This window comes from Pezoporus flaviventris, unplaced genomic scaffold (assembly GCF_033815535.1).
Source record: "Pezoporus flaviventris isolate CSIRO_AGI_PZ_B2104156 unplaced genomic scaffold, CSIRO_AGI_Pfla_v1 ptg000093l, whole genome shotgun sequence".
NCBI lineage: Eukaryota > Metazoa > Chordata > Aves > Psittaciformes > Psittacidae > Pezoporus > Pezoporus flaviventris.
This window is the reverse complement of record NW_026892641.1, coordinates 1,361,371-1,377,781: the sequence shown is the minus strand read 5'-3', so window position 1 is coordinate 1,377,781 and position 16,411 is coordinate 1,361,371. Positions and strand designations below refer to the sequence as shown.

General features: G+C 44.2%; 1 long non-coding RNA gene across 1 annotated transcript in view; it reads right to left on the bottom strand.

The window, feature by feature from the left end:
• Nucleotides 1–8,654, bottom strand: part of LOC133281050 (uncharacterized) — a 36,563-nt gene extending 27,909 nt beyond the window's left edge. Inside the window, exons 1-2 of the long non-coding RNA XR_009747359.1 lie at nucleotides 8,299–8,654; nucleotides 4,413–4,469 (exon numbers count right to left, since the gene is read on the bottom strand). This is a non-coding gene — a long non-coding RNA (uncharacterized LOC133281050). The remainder of the gene's footprint in view (nucleotides 1–4,412; nucleotides 4,470–8,298) is intronic.
• Between the last annotated feature and the right edge of the window lie 7,757 nt (nucleotides 8,655–16,411).

The following is a 16,411-nucleotide window of genomic DNA, read 5'->3' as shown; positions in this document are numbered from 1 at the left end:
AAGACGAATTAACTTCTGACTGTTCCAGGGTAGACAAGCCCACAGTTCTTTACATCTAAATGTGTAATAATACTCCCTTTGTCTTGTCAGTTCAAACAGTGAGCTCTCCGGAGCAATTGTATTAAACACACAAGTCATATTACACTTAGGCCGGGATCTGCTGGGATTCAGATCCATACAGCTCCTGCACGTAAGCAGTAAGTATCCTCTTTGGACTACTCTTGTGAGTCAAGTTATTCGCACACATACCTGCAGCATCAGGTATGACAAATGAAAACCTTAAGCTGCGTAGCATCACAAGCAACACATTCTCACATATGCACTACTAACACCAATAGCTCCATCCGTGGTCTCCCACACCAAAACACCAGGGCGGACCTGTGTGTGAGTATTGCAGTTCTAATGTTTAATTATCTTGAACACAGTGATATCCACACCACGCTAGAAAGAAATCAATTCTCCCATTGCTCTCAGCTATAAATGCATGTATTCCGTAATCAGCCTAACAGAACAGACATATGGGATTGTACATCTGGGAAGCATATGAGAGGTCTTCTCATATATAAAATTATGTTGCAAAGCATCTCTCGCTGACACAGCTTTAGGTACTTTTCCTTCATTTGCACGCTGGAAAATTTGACTGATGTTTTTGGTTTATAAGATATTAAATAATAACCACCAAGTTGCATTTCTGGGATGCTTTTCACTCCTAAAATCTCCCACTACACCTTATGCATCTTATCTGCAGTATTTCTTTGACATGCTTGTCCTCTCTATTTCTGCCATTAGCCCTGGGACTCATTTCTGACAAGAGGCTGCCTCTGGGGTTAAACTGGGCACACACCCTTTTAGGACAGATATTAAAGGGTGAAACATCACAAGACCTCTAGAGCAGCAAGCAGACATGAAGGAAATGAACTGGATTCATACATGGCTTCAGTGCTGATGGTCTGAGGGGTTTCTAAAACCAGAGGAGGAGAATTCCTACTGCAAAGCAGCTACTCAGGAAGGCACTGCCAACACCAGTGGCTCAGAGAAGACAGCAAGCAGAGCTTCATCACTGCCTGGTGACAGACTCCAAAATGATGCCAGCACATCACAGGCTCATAGTGAACCAAAAACCATAGTCATCTTCCCACCCAGCATCTGATTTTCCTTTCCTTATTCCACTGGCGACAAACCAGTATGGATCAGGCACCCTGGGCTATTAAGAAATCAGACCCCAAGGTATTGTGCTCAGTCACAGGATGGCTGCACCATACTGCAGTTAAGCACTTGTATTTTTCCCCTTTCTCTCCCAGTTTTATCTTGGAGGCCCAAAAAATCATTTATAGGAGCACAGGGTCTCTTCTGTGCTGGAACTGCTTTCTTTTCCTCCCTCCCTCTGTTTTAGGAGAGTGGCGATGCTATGAAAAGACCGGATCTTGTTTTATTTTATTGCTATTAGGGGCAAAGTAAAAAGAGTGAGACCTATAAACACAAAGATGCCAAGATACAAGGAGCCTCCATGCTTGAATGCCCAGCCCTGGCTGCTTTGTTCCGTGAGTAATAACCAGCACGTTGGCGGAGGTCATATATATACGTGTTTGCCACAGTGCAAGAAGCGGAGGTGCGAAAAGATACACTTTATGCCAAAGGATCATTTCATTTCCTATGGCACAGCATCCCTCTGCCCCCTGCACAAATCATAAACCTTCTTTATATTCACAGCTCTCCTTTGAATTGATACCTCCTGTCCCAGTTCTTCTTGTCTCTACAGCAGTAGGTGCTACAGAAATGCTTCCGAGTGATTCAGTGCAGAAAACATTTGGGGGAAGAACAACATTTACGGCTGTGTGACATGGACCCACTTAGAACCCAAATCACACAGCAAGTAACAAGACTTAACTATAAGCTTCGAATTCGGGCCAGACCGGTGTAAGTTTCACTGCATTCAGCCATCCCAGGCTAATTTAGAGCTTTCTGTGGCAGCAGCTCCCAGCAAATCACCTGGAAATCTCATACACTTCAACTCCAGAGCCCTCTGCATTCCTCTGAAGCCTGACCTACCCAGCTGGCCTCACTGCCCTGACCCACAGCAGCAACCCCGGGCCAGGTACTCCTGCGTCAAAAGCGCTGAAGTATGAGCCCTAAATTTCCTAGGAAGGCAGTAACTGTGCTTTATGTGAAGCTCGTGTTCTGATATAGCTCCTTAAAGCTGCCTCTCCTCTGCAAGAGGACAAAATCAACTCAGACCTGAACACCAAACTTTGGTCTGAACTGCAGAGTCCAAACAGTCAGTCTATGAAACCATTCAGTAGCATCATATTGGAGAGCCAGGGTTCGCCTCTTGGTGCTTCCAGTTTCACGGGACTCATTGGCTATCGTTCACAAATCCAAGGTGGGAAGAGGTGGGTCTGTAAAACACTGCACAGTGTATCCCAGGGCTCGCATGCATCCCGAGGACGTGGTGCTAAGTCCAGGGTTTTCCAACAGATTTCCCCACAACCCACTGAATACACAGTGCTCAGCCTTTCTGTGGGGGGGAACTGGGAGCAACATGTTTGCCCTAAAGAAATCCTATGCTACTGATGAACCATATGGGGCAGGGAAGACTTCAGCTACACAAGCAGGTCACGAGAATACACCCCACTTATTTCAATAGAATAATGAAAAGGGCCCAGTGCTGAAGCTTAGTATTTGTGCTTACACATCATTTCAGTTTCACGTTATTGTCTATAAAAAACAAAGAGGAAAGAACATGCAATACGATGCAAAATAAAATACACACGCAAAAAAGGGAATCCATCAGCCCCACCACCGTTATGGTCCAAAATGAGCTTTCAGCACAAACCCTAAGTCTTTGTCTATCCACATTCCGCGACACAAATTTCAACAGATTAAAGCAGCTGTGCTCAGATCCAGAACACTTCTAGGCCATCAAGGTGAGACTTTTCATTCAGGCTCATAAACTAGGACGTCATTGGAAATGCTTTAGAAGCCTAGCAAAATGGTAATACACATGCCAGTATGTGTGACCAAAGGGATTACCCCAGAATGGCTCACCTGATTAGTTATACAAATGCCTTCCCCCCCCCTTCTTTTTCCCCTCTTAATCCAAGACCATGCAGAATGCCAAATGAGAGCATGGAGCAGGGGATGCAGTGGAATGTCTGAAAGCTACAGGCTTGGGATTTATATTCCATGTTGAATTCATTGTTCTCTCTCCTACCCCCGCTGCCCTCTAAAATATGCTGCAGCCATGACAGAAATAAATTAGCCTGAGGTACAGGTCACACCTTCAAGGGCAGTAAGCATTCTGGGTAAAATCAATGGAGAAGATGGGAGTCTCTAACAGCTGAAGCAGAAAGAATGATGCATTGATAGCTTTACATATACCCAAACAAAGGCACTTTGGAGAAACCCTAGTCCCTGCTGCCTTGTGAACACAAAGCTCATTTCTTCAACCACCTGAACCCCAACAGCAACACAGGGGCGATTCAGAAAGGCACCCATTTCCCTGGGGAATTTGCATAGTGATGCAGAAAATCCTATTTCTTTGCATGTCTGCCAAGGAAGGAAGGGGATCCAAATGCTGAGTTCTGGCCCAGGTTGCAACTCCCAACTACAGAGAGCAGAATCTGCACTGAACTTCAGCTTAAAGTTTGCAGCACTTTCCAGTCTCTTAAGTGGCTGAAACTGAACTCAGACAAAGAATCCCTGAACTTCGGTGAAGACAGAAACGAGTCCAGGAGGCACCAACAGACGCTAATACTGTGCGCTGTATTCATCACTTTCTCTGTGATTTTAAAGCAACGGGTAATATATTCAAAATTACCCATTGAGAACCTTAAACTCAGGCTTCAGTATCTACGAATCACAGTTCCTCTGAAATGAGGTGATACCAAGACATAGGACATAGGGAGATCCATGCAGAAGTCCAGTGGGTTTTGTTAATGCCCCTACGGTAAGTTAAGTATTAACTCTCAGATTGAGGCACACAACCTGTTCAGACACTTCCTGGATCCCACGGGGTTCCTACCTGTGTTTTCAGGTTCCTGAAAGCTTTAAAGCCTGATCTAATCTCTCACAATACTCCTAATAATAGGACTTCAACACCTCAGTCCTGCAGGAGTTTCTGACATTGCTACCCAGGGGGTTCTCAATAGACAGAGCTAAAAGCTTTTCTCCTCTTCTGTCCCTCCCACACTTCTCCAGAGACAACTTTGGCCCCAGTGCAACAGGATCTAAATCCAAATGAACCCTGATGTTGTGCAAAGCCAGCAACAAAGTGTTGCACATGTAAGTCTCCTCTAGGCTCCTTGTTCGGTTGGTTTTAAACCACTCGCAACATGAATGCTTATTTGATCATTAGACTCACACTTTCACCTATGGTGAAACAGAGCGCAGTGTTCAGCCGTGTTTGTACTTACATTTGTGGAGTCTGTGAACAATATGATAAATAGAATTGCTTTCATTTCCACTGCTACCTGCAAAAATAAATGGAGGAATTCACCATTAATACCAGTGCTGCACTGGAGGATTGTCTTTTGCTTACAGTCCCTTTTCTCTATCCCAGGCATGGTTGCATGTGGCAGTACCTGCAACATCTAGGAGAAATTACACTAAAATCAACAGCTTGAGGAAAAGTGCTCCTCAGAAATCATCCATGTCTTGCTGCTTCTGCTCTGAACACCTTTGCATCTTCAGACATCTACCTGAACCCACCAGCACACAGAGAAAAGAAAGAGCTTGCTTCACTTTGGTCAGTGGAGAAGAGGACGCATTACTTAAGCGCTTCGTAAGAGTAGAGCCCTGGCCCTACAGTAACCCTGGGTGCTGAAGTTCCACCTGTGGCTGTGACTGGCTAAGGAACAGACCTCAGCAAGTGGTGACCGAGGGGACAGGTCCAGATGCGATTCCTCCAGAGCAGTGGATCTGTAAAACCCCACTGGTAGAAAGGTGTTACTTGTAGATAGGCAGCTTCCATCAGAACTTATAGATGAGGGAATCAGTTTTACTGTTAATGTGTAAAGATGTTTTTAGAAAGACAGTGGGCTTTCAGCTCCCACATGGCTCATTCCCTGCAGCTACTTTCACACAGTACTCTTGGGGTCAAGGAAAGTAGGGAAAGAAAGGCACATTCGAGATCTTCCCAAGAATGACCCAAGATCATCTGCCTCAAAACAAACATTAGACAGAACAGCCTGCAGTGACTTGCCCTGCTGTTCCTTGGTTCTTCTCAAGGACACAAGGGCAGGTTACTGCCTGAGGTACCATTATTAGCTTCTGCCTTGCACTTCTATGCTAGATATGAAAAAATACAGTTGCACCTTCTCACATGTAGTGCAAACTCTGTGATTCCTCAAAAGAGAAGCAATGTCATCTAGTGTAGCTTTCTCTAAAACAAATCATCCCCTATTTGTTTTATACTTCACTGCCCGTAGTGATACAGTTTTGGAGAACATTCCAGTAAGCACAAGGGTACATTATCTGAACAGATCACGTTTAGCATCTCTAGGTCAAGAATGACCCATTACAGATAAACCCATTTGGGGTCTGTTATTCTATTGCAGTGCCAGACACAAGCTGGCTTACTTCGCTGAGTGACTTAGCCAGGGTGTTTCAGATGGGTCTTGACATCCTGATAACTCAAAACGCTCTGAGCAACCACCATCTTCAAAAGAGGCCTTGACAGGGTGTCTCTGTGTAAGCACTGAAACAAGGAAGCTGCCACGATTAACCACTCCAGAGACCCAAGACCATCGTGCTTCTGCTCTGCACGTCCTAGACAGGAACAAACTCGCAGCAAAGGTAACCTAGTGCTCAACAACATATCCCATTCCTGCACTTCCTGCTTTCTCTATTCAGATTTCACCTCTGCCTGTTGATTATCGCTGGTTTCAGAAGATATGTTTCCATTTCAGAGAGCAAGATCACACGTGGGACCTGGAGGAGATGCATTGGAAGTTTTTCCCCATTTAAGTTGTTCAAAAAGCCAGGATTCAACACACAAATGAAAGAGAAAACCATGCTACACACATTTGCAGCAGCTTGCTTCATTCTGGAGGTAGATGAAAGCTTAGGCAGACCCAGATATTTCCAGGAACTATGGAATTCCCCTCCTCTGTTTTAAGAATAAAGAAGGATGTAAATGAAACAAAGGAACAGTATTGGGCTTGCCCTGGAATACCTGGGAAGGTGAAGAATGAAAACAAAGACAGGGAGATGCTAAATAGCTTAGTGGCCAAAACCTGGCCAATACTCATTTAATGGACCATTTTATACATCACAGGTAGGGTTGTTACGATCTGGGCTCCATGGCTTAAGAGTTGTTTTCCACTTCTAACTTCTGCAAGTGTCGAAACTGCAAAATCTCAACCCTAGGAAGGGAAATGAAATAATCCAAAAACATTTCCTGTCCCTAATTACATTTTGCACGTGAAGCGGATTCATGCAAAGCTGCTGGATTTGTATACCTGAAAATGAACAATAGCACAGGGAATGCCATGTTGTTCTCATCTGGATAAGGACAATATTTTACCTTGCTAATGTCATTAAAAGGATCTCAGCTGAATCTGCGGGCCTAAAAGTTAGCATTCAAAACTCAAATCAGGATGTGCAGAGTTGCAGCCTGGGCTTATCACTCCTCTGGAAGCACAAGGCATTTTCCTTCCATAAATACACAAAGTACCTTACAAAAGACCCTCCCAGTCACCCTCCCCATTTCACAGCTAAGGAAATGGAGGTGCTGCATGCAAAGAGGGGAGAGACTCTGTCCATCTGCAGCACAACCCTGCCTGCCTCCTTAATCCCCTGCAGATTGCTAAATCAAAGAGGAAAAATGCAAAGAAATTTTCCCAGCCTCCTCTCACCCAAAACTTCCTTGGATCTCAGGGGATAAACGTAAGGAAAGATCAGAGAGCTTCAGCTTTGGTCATTTGCAGATTCCTTCTGCTTGGCCTAGCTGCTCCCCGTCCCTCCATGTATGCGCCGCAGGTAATCCCGGTGGGAATCAGACGAGAGACCCAGTGTAACCCAGTCACTTTTGCTCTGTTCTCACCCTTTGCAAAGAGATGCTGAGCTTTCTTTTGCAGAGCGGTGAGCAGCAGCAGCAGAACCTATTGTAGTCTGAGAAGATATGCACTTCTAATCCTGAAACGAGGAGTATGCGTCATAACTAACCTGATGCCCTTTATTCTTTGCATGGGAAATCAACTTCCAGCTTAGAATAACCAAATAAGAAATACAGAGCTTTTCAACACACCAAATTGATACATCTGCATGTATAGCTTTATCTTTGGTTATCTCAAGTTTATAACACACATAGAATTCAAATACTGAAAGCTGTATAGAGTCTTCACACTTACAGGATTAAATGCTAACTTTTGATAAGCAGGAGAACCATTCTGAAGAGCACAGGACAAAATTCAACACCAGAAACTGCCAAATGCCGCTGGCCTACTTCAAATAATCATTAACTACAGACAGTTTCTAATGATTTGAGTCCATTTCACTTCTTATTCAGTGGTCACTTTGTTTCTTGACCATTTGGCCTATGCTCAGAAAAATCTTCTTTAGGCAGCACTAAGTCACAAGAAAAAGTTATTCTCCCCCCCCCCCCCCCTTCCTAAGGCTGGGAATATTTCAAAGCCTCAAGAGACAGGAGTTCGAAATACGCCTTTCAAACCCAAAAAGTAGAGAGCACTTACAAAGTTAAAAGCGCAATAGTCTGCTACATTAAACCACGCTGTTATCAAGTAAAAATTGCTTTCTCTCACCCCTCTCACAGTTTTGCAATTCATTTTCCAGACAGAACTGCGAATGTATTAAAAGGCAAACCATCTCTGCTGAGGCTGGAAAAGATCACATGAACAAGCCACAAGATTTTGCTTGATAACATACAGAGTTTATTATTCAAGAACGAGTCTCATTTTCAGCTCTAAGGGAGAGGGCGGGGAGAGAAGCGGGAGCAGTCTTTTAAAGCACATACCCGCACGCTGGAAGCAAAGGATTGCATTTATAGGAACCACTGAAAAAGAAGAAAGAAAAGGGAAAGGAAAGAGAACGAGCCTCTCCGCTAAGCAGCAGCTCAGGTTTTCACAAACTAAGCTCAGCTCCCCACAAACCTCATCACGCTTTCACTTCGACCAAGTTTACCTTTAGCAGAGAGGCTGAACAATCAGAAAGCTGCTAAACTCTGGCAAAGTTCAGCGCTGCTGAAGATGGGAAGGGGATACAGGGGAGCAGGAACCAAAAGCATTAGTTCAAACTCAAAAGCTGCTGGGAAAGTTAGTTTCTCTGCACCCCTTTACTGACCTAAGAAGTCTTCATTTCACAGGTAGCAAAGTTTGTCTTCCTTCTCCACTGCAAGATTCGCACTTGCATGCAGGCGCACTGCATTACTGAGAGTGATCATCAAAAGAACAGTGTTTCCAATCTTCCGGTGACTAAGGAGGGAAAGAAAAGTGCACTCCAGCCAGGTACTGTTTCTTCATGAAAAGTAAATCCGGCGTTCTGGAATGAGTTCAAACGTAGAGCTTGACAGGCAAAGGAGAAAAGCTTTTTCACTGAGCATGCTTAGTCCTGCACTGCCTGCACACTTAATGAACATTACTTCCTTCCCAGTGGTTACTCCTAGTAGAAATCCACACCCCCTACTCTTCAGAAGTCAGGAATGCGGCTGTAACCAAAGTCCAGAAAACATGCCCGACACCCAGACAAGGCCCCACAGATCAATAAACTCAGGTTGTGACCCGCAGGTCAGTTTGTCAAACAGGACATCAGGGTGAGTTTTTTCTACACTTGGTATAGTTTGCTTTATGCTTCAGCTAATGCTGCTCACTCCCCAGAGAAAATAAAACTGCACTGGCTTTTAAAGAATGATTAAATGCTTCAATAACAGATGGGAATTCTCTTTCAAATCTTGTCTTTCCAAACCTGCTTGAAAGTGAGGAAAGAACGCTGCAGAAAGAAGTTTTTCGGATAAAATTAGGTCACTAGATTCCTGAACAACAGTGATTTGAATTTGTCATAGGTAAGGAGTATCTGGTGACCAAAAAAAAAGGTGCCTTTTATTTACTTAGGGCCTAATCCTGTTCCGTTTGCAATCACAGAGAGTTTTGTCATTACCTTCAATGGGAATAGCGCTGGGGTTTTAGATTACAAATGCTTTCAGGCAAGAGCTGTGTCTACTTCAGTGACCTGTACAGGACGGACTGGTTTTGGCACTTCAATTTGCAATTTACTCTATTGCTGTGTCTGAGTGTTCCAGCAGACCCCCCCCCCCCCCCCCCGAGACTTCACAGGAGCTGCTGAAGAAAAGCAATTCTACAAAATTGCATGTGTTATTTTTAAAGCTTTCCATTATATTTCGAGCTTTTCAGCCGCTTTCCAATTTTTTCCTTGAGGTTACACTTAGCTCTCACATCTCAATTCTCCTCCGTAATAGGACTTAGAAATTTAGCCTTTTTGTAATGAAGCCTATGCTGGCCCCGGCTGCTGTGTCACTGCCTTCATAAAAACACCAAGTGTTGTAAGAATCATAATGAAATAACAAAAGCCATAACGTTGTCAGAGGAAGGAGCACTAAGCAGAATTACAACTGAATGGACCATTATCGCTCTAAGACCTCTAAGATAATGAATATTGCTCTGCATTGTAAAATAGGTTACAACTCGATCGTGACCTCTGCGTCTGAGTAACTCCAGACTTCACAAGGCTGTGAGTCCCGATTTGAACAGGACAGACCATGACAGAGATTAAATCTCTGGATTCCAAACGACCCAGACCTTTAGAATATATACCCAGTTTAGGTTGCAAACTTTAATAGTGCACATTGGGACTGCATTCACGTGGATAGGTTTCAGAAGCACTGTGGGTCCTTTGCTCCGAAGTGCAACCAAGTGGGTTTGGGGTTTTGGTGTGGTTTTGGTTTGGGTTTTTTTTCCAGTAGTTTATTGCTCACACATCCCTGCTCTTCCTGGTTTCATTCAAGATCATAAAAGGAAAAGCCTCAAAAGTGCATGACAAAAACAAGCCGTGCTGTTATTTGCAGCATCCTGAACTTGAAGAGATTTTGGAAATCCCCAGAGAAAGTTTCTTGCAGTTTGGAGAAGCAGCCATGTTAGGCTAATTGAACCCAAATGCACTAACCAAAAGACTTTGGTACATTTCCACTTCATATCCCAAAGCTTTCCTTTAGTCAGGAATGCTCCTAAGAGGCAGATGAACTGGAATTTTATCTCTGGGCCATCTCTGCACCATCTTTCAGACACTTTTGTTGGCTGTGCCATGAGCTAAACCTATTAGGTGTTCGTTGAGCCTGAGACATTGAAAGCAAGTGTGTAGTACATCTTATTCATAACTAAACGGAATTACCCTAAAGCTCTGAACTGGTGAAGCCATGTTCCTTTAGCAAACAGTTGTGGTGATTTTAGACGCCCGTATCTCCCTCAGTTGCTCATTACCATTTCTGCAGCACAGCTGGATGAGCAGGGGATGCGCATCCTTTGACGTGGCATCCAGAAGCTTGAACTGCCACCAGAAGTAGGGGCCAAACCAAAGGACACAGCACTGGTGCACCTCAGGAGCATGTGCGTGTGCGTCATCACCTTGGCATGGCTCTGGGATGGTAACTCGCTAGAGAAATAGTAAGACATGAACACCACAGCTGCCCTCAAAGCAAACAAGTGTTTCAGCCTCCCTGGCTGTATGGACAGATACTGAAGCCGTAACCCCACACTGTCACCCCACATCTCCTCCCTGTACTCCTAGTGATAGAGCTACTGAGTACCTCAAGGCTGCTGTAAGCTCGGGATCCATTTTCCTTGCGAGTACCACAGCGCTGAAGCCCTGGAAGCAAAAGGCACATTGCAAATATGCCGTCTGTGAGTCACACCGGAGGGAGCAGACTGCCGATTCCCTTCATGCCTAATTACCCATAAGCGGTTGGCACGCCGATTTATTTAGCACAGCGTTGGCCTAGCTTTCAGACGAGCCCTGTGTCCAAATGGAAAACACTCTACTTCCAGTTTCCTTCCTAAAAGAAAAACCATGCGGAGCATTCAAGTCCACAGAGTTATTCCCTCCTGTGAGGGAAAACTGTATGGACCAATGTATGCCAAAGCTGCAATGCCTGTACCTCCAGACAAGCTCAGCTATATATATATATATAAATATGTATATATGCTGTCCTGACACAGGATTACTGGTTTCTTTGAGGGAAACAGGGATCAGTCCTACCTGTAACTTCAGCTGCAGGATGACATGCGAGGTAACAGTCCAAATCGAATTAAGTGGGAATGAGGCACTTAAACACCCTTTAGGCTCCGCAATTAGGGCCTTGAAAGGGCAAAGAGTTTGGCAAAGGAGCAGAAAAGATGTCCTGTGCCTAGAAGCTATTAGGTGACTCCCAGATGGACCATCAGCAACAGGGAGAGGAGAACACAGTCCATGAGTCAGGACAAGGACTGGGGGAAGCCTGGATAAGTGAAAAGCCCATAGGGAATGGCACAAGCTTTGGACAGAGGAACTACTTGAGGTTTGGGATGCTGCCCGCATATTCTGTTTAACCAGTAAGCTGTGCCCTAAGGCGCAGACCTGAAACAGACTTTGGCGTGGCAACAGTCCTTCCCAGGGTGGAAGACAGAGCCCACCAGTGCACGTTCACCAAGATCCAAGAGAGAACTATTGTACTTCAGATGTTGCCACTTTTAATGAGAGCCAAATGGCTGCCCCTCCCAGAGCTAACAACTCCAGCTGGGACATCTTTGCTTCTCTTATCCCCGTAGGATGCATAAAATGCGTTTTTGCTCTCCTTCCTGACACCAGAAAAGGCTGGATTGCTTCCCACTGTACTGTGAGAGCTTGAAACTTGGCCATGCTATTTACAGCATCTTCTTTGCCCGTAGGAATTGGAGACACATCATGATTTTTCCACCATATGCAAGCAGCAGGCACCACTGCATGTGCCAGCACTACTATATGGCAAATTCTGCCCTACCTGTCGATGCTTCCTCATGGCCATTTGAAGCACTACAGTGAGAAAGAAGAGGATTTCCCAAGGGATGCTGTCTGCTGGCTCTGATCTTCATTGTTCTTGGTGTTCAGATGCATCCATTCTTCAACTCTTAATGGGAAAGTACAAATGAAAGAAAGACTGTAAAGGGTGGGGTTCCATTTCTGGTCCTCCTAAACTGTAACATTAGCTTTTGGCTATAGAGCAGCTTTCCAAAAGGATTTAAGTGACTCAAAGGCCTCAAATCAATTGGGTTTCAGTGGGAGTTGGGCTCCCAGGTTCTGCTGGAACTGCAGAAAAGCATATTCCGCCTGTGAGCTGGAAAACCACCGGACACTCCCCATTTAACAGCCCCAGGAGATGCTATGGGCATGCAGGGGAGGTCTGGCAGATGGGGAATAACTCAAGAGTGACTTTTAGAGCCTGTCATAGAGGGTGGACCTTGGCCAGCTTCCAGACACCACTCAGCTGCTCCTCTCACTCCTTCTTCGAGGGACAAAGGGAGAAAAGTCAGATGAAAAAGCTCATGGGTTGACACCCAGAGGCTGCAGTCCTGAAGGATAAACCTGCTCCGGTATGTGATTTCTATCAGGAGACTGGACTCAGAGGGATGAAATCAACTGTATGTTTGTATACAAAGAGTGACCAAACTGTCTAAATACCCTGTCCAACTTCAGAATGTGCTAAAAGTGAGGGGTTATTGCATTTATTTTTTGACGAAACATTAATCTGAGTTGCGTGCTCTCATACCACTCACCCTTTGCTTCTGCAGCTCCAGGTGAACTGACTGCAGGCCTTTTTTGCAGCATAAGCATTCTCAAGCAAGCGATTCAAGCTAAGGGCAAGGGAAATGACCACCTCAGTGAATTGTCTCCCAACAGAGCAGGAGACTACCTGCCAGAAATGACCCCATCACACACACGGCTCAGCCTGCTACAAGGGGGTGTAGTTCTGCAAAGGTCAAAGGGGGTGGCTGCAGCTGCACTAGCTGAGCCAGCCTTGGTCAGCAGTCCATCATTTGGACTTCACAGCAATCAGGAGCTGCGGTTCACGTTCCCTTCCTGACTTTTCCTTTGCATTTCCCAAGAATCCGGACTGATTGTGTCCTCCTGGCCTACGATACTTTTCATTTCCATGAATTAGATTTATGATGATTTTTCAGAGTCTTACCGTAAGATAAAAAACAACAGCAAGCATTTCCTCTGACAACCTATGGTTTTATATTGCAGGCAAGATAAAGTTGATTGAGGGAGGAGAAAAGACAAACTGCACCAGCAACAGCATTGAGCTCAGGGAATGTAATGTTTCCCCTCTCACAGGAGAGAGCTGTCTCAAGGCTAAATGCTTTGTGTGCGTAGGTACATATGATAAATACTTGTAGAGAGATGTTGAAGTGCAGTTGCTCTGAAGGAGTTGAGCTACATCCTTTGTGCTATGTCTCTAACCTCAAACCAGCTAAACTTCAATAAGACATGATGCTTAAAATGAGAGGAAAAAAGGAAAAAATAAAGATTTGTTAGAGGTTTCTGATGTAAAGCAGAAAAGTTTAGAGTTTTGCTTCTAATCAAGTATAACTAAAAGCCATTGCATCTTACCGGATGGGTTGGATGTGTTCTTGCCAGCATAAAAAGACTTGCCATGTATCAATCCCTACAGGATTAATGAGTTTGCTGGTACCTAATCCCAGCAAAGGCATCGGTCTGGTAAAGATGCTTCACTTGAGCAGAACATAGTGCAGTGCATATCAGCATCTAAACATAAAGTTAAGATAACCACCACAAAGAGCAGGACTTTTCAGTCATAGGAATAGGCATAGGAATGAGGCTGGATGCTAAATCTAACTGTAGCTCCTACAAATCCTAGACAAGGTCAGGTGTTTGTTTTTCTGGTCCCCTTGATCAAACAACCTTAGCAAAGATGGAAGATTTCTTTGAAAGCAATTGCTCCACTCCTCTGACGGGCTCTTCCAACGTAAATTAAACACGTGTGGTTAGCCAGAATTAGAACCTCAGTCTACCAGTTCCCACATGCAAACCTCCAGATTTAGCACTTCCCAGGCACTTTGCAGGAGCTAGCAGTAAAAGTGAGTCCATAAACATCTCAGATTAAAATGACAACTGTCTATATGCACGACAACAGAGCCAAGACATTAAAAAACAAGGCAATAATATCCATCTCCTTAATCACCTCCCTCAGCTAAAAGCCTGTACAGTCTGCCTTAAATTTCAGCTCCAAGTGCTTTTCACAGGATACGCATCATCCCCATGAATCAAATGGATCCATTTCATATTTTCCACTTCAAAGTCGCTGATGAGTTCAACTTTGGCACTCCAACAGAAGAAGTCTTCCCTGCCAGCAGGCACAGTGCTCTGGAATCAGAGTGGGGCGAGAGGAGTGGAAAGTCATTTATAAAGCACATCTTGCAGCACCTAGAGAATTGCTAAGCTTTACCTCTGGATTTTATACTGCATTTCTTGATGTATCATTGTGTTTGACTCAGAACAGTCTGTGGCAGAGAGTGGGGGAAAAGGTGACAGGTTCATTCTCTCACTTCATTTTTGAGATTTGCAAGAACAGACCCATATCAATGTTTGATTGTTTTTAATGAGGCTTTGCTGCAGTTTTCCACATATCTGGGATTGTAACAGCTTGCCTCTGGGGATGTCACTGCTTTGCTAAGGGCTCCCCAAGCACTTTGCAAAAGCATGGAACAATGCAAAAGGCAGCAGACGCCTCCAAGAAGTGATTTAGGGGGTCCCTAAGTCTTGTAAGCTCTACAGTAGCACATCATACCCGAAAGAGCTCATGGAAAACATCACTGAAGCTAACTTTAATTTTGGATATGTTGACATTTTACCATCCAAATTTCTTTATCCAGAAATTCCCTCCTAGCTTTAGCTTGCACCAATTGGTTTTTATTTTTCACCTGAAGACATCCGCTGTTTTGTTGGGTTCTTTTGCCATCAAATACCCATTCCCTCCCTTTTCAGGCCACTGCTTGAGAGCTGATTTATTCCAAGAACTCTCCTTTCTTCTTAATGTCTCCCTTAGCCTTTCTTTGGCTGTTGGCAGCTTGTCTTAGCTTATCCTGCTTAGGTAGTTTGCAGGGTCAAAGCGAGAGTCGTGGTATGTTTGCCTTATGTCCCATGAATTCCGAAGTACTCTGTCCTGCAAATGCTGTTGTCTGTTTATGTGGCTATCATCACTGCTTTAACCATGCACTACTCCACTGCACATAACATTTTTTCTTCTGATCAGCCCCTTTAGTGATTTAGTAGTTTTCAACGTGTCTGAATGAATTCACATATCTCCACATCACTCCAGACCTTGAAGCAACTACCTCAGTACCTGCTAGGGCAGCGAAAGCCTTTCATCTGTTACCCAGGTAAATGCAATGAATACACAGACGTCTGCAAAGCTTTCATGCAAGCAGAATTTTGTCTTGTGTTTACCTGGAAACCACTTTGAGATGTACTTCTGCCATAAATAGGTGATTGTAAAAGAGTCAGCAGGACTAAAAGTGCTGGTATTGAGTGCTACACCTAGTGGTAAATGTTTGGAGGATTTGTAGCTTTTTGACATTTAAACAATAATATAAAAACCTCGTTTGGAGAAACAAGTCATAATATTCGGGGCAGGAGAGGAAAAAACATTCCGGAATGCTTTCAATACTTACACAGGGGGCTTATTCTTCTATCAGCATGCAAGAGATTTATGCAATTAAATTATAACCATTAATGAAACGCGCCTACGAATGTAAGCCCAGCTTCTCAAGATGCAATTTTATTATAACAAAGCAAGAGCAATAGATGGTGCTCTTCTATTCAAATTCCATGGTACAAAGCGCTGCTATAGTATGCTTCCTTGTTTACCTGTCTGGTACCACAAAGGTAGTTACCACGTGCAACCAAGAACAACTTACAAAGCACACAGTATTACATACCGGTGCGGTTTAAAACAGATTTCTATCTTAGACTTGAGACGTGCACAATTGTCAATAAAGAGGGAATGCACGTTCAAAATGCAGATATTTACCATCCATATGCATTTGAAAATGCAATAGGCTTAATTTAACCATACTTCTTTTTACTTTGCATTAAGCAGCCATGGCTTAACACCAAGAAAAGTGCTTGGAATGGGGTCTGGCACCAGCATCTCCCCCTCATCAGGGGAGTGTCACTACACTTGGCTCAAGAATCACATTTCCTCTTGCTGGATTAGTGACCTTTAAAACCTCTTCTGTAGAGTACACCACCTTCCGCAGGCAGGCAGAGCATGGAGTCAGCTTAAACCCGAAGTTCTCAGCGCAAATAACTTCTTAAAGAAGAAAAATGATTTCAGGGAGGGGAAAAATCTCTGCCTTCCTGCTTTATAAGCAGCTTATCTTCCTTCTGTTTGAAGCTTCCAGGGGAA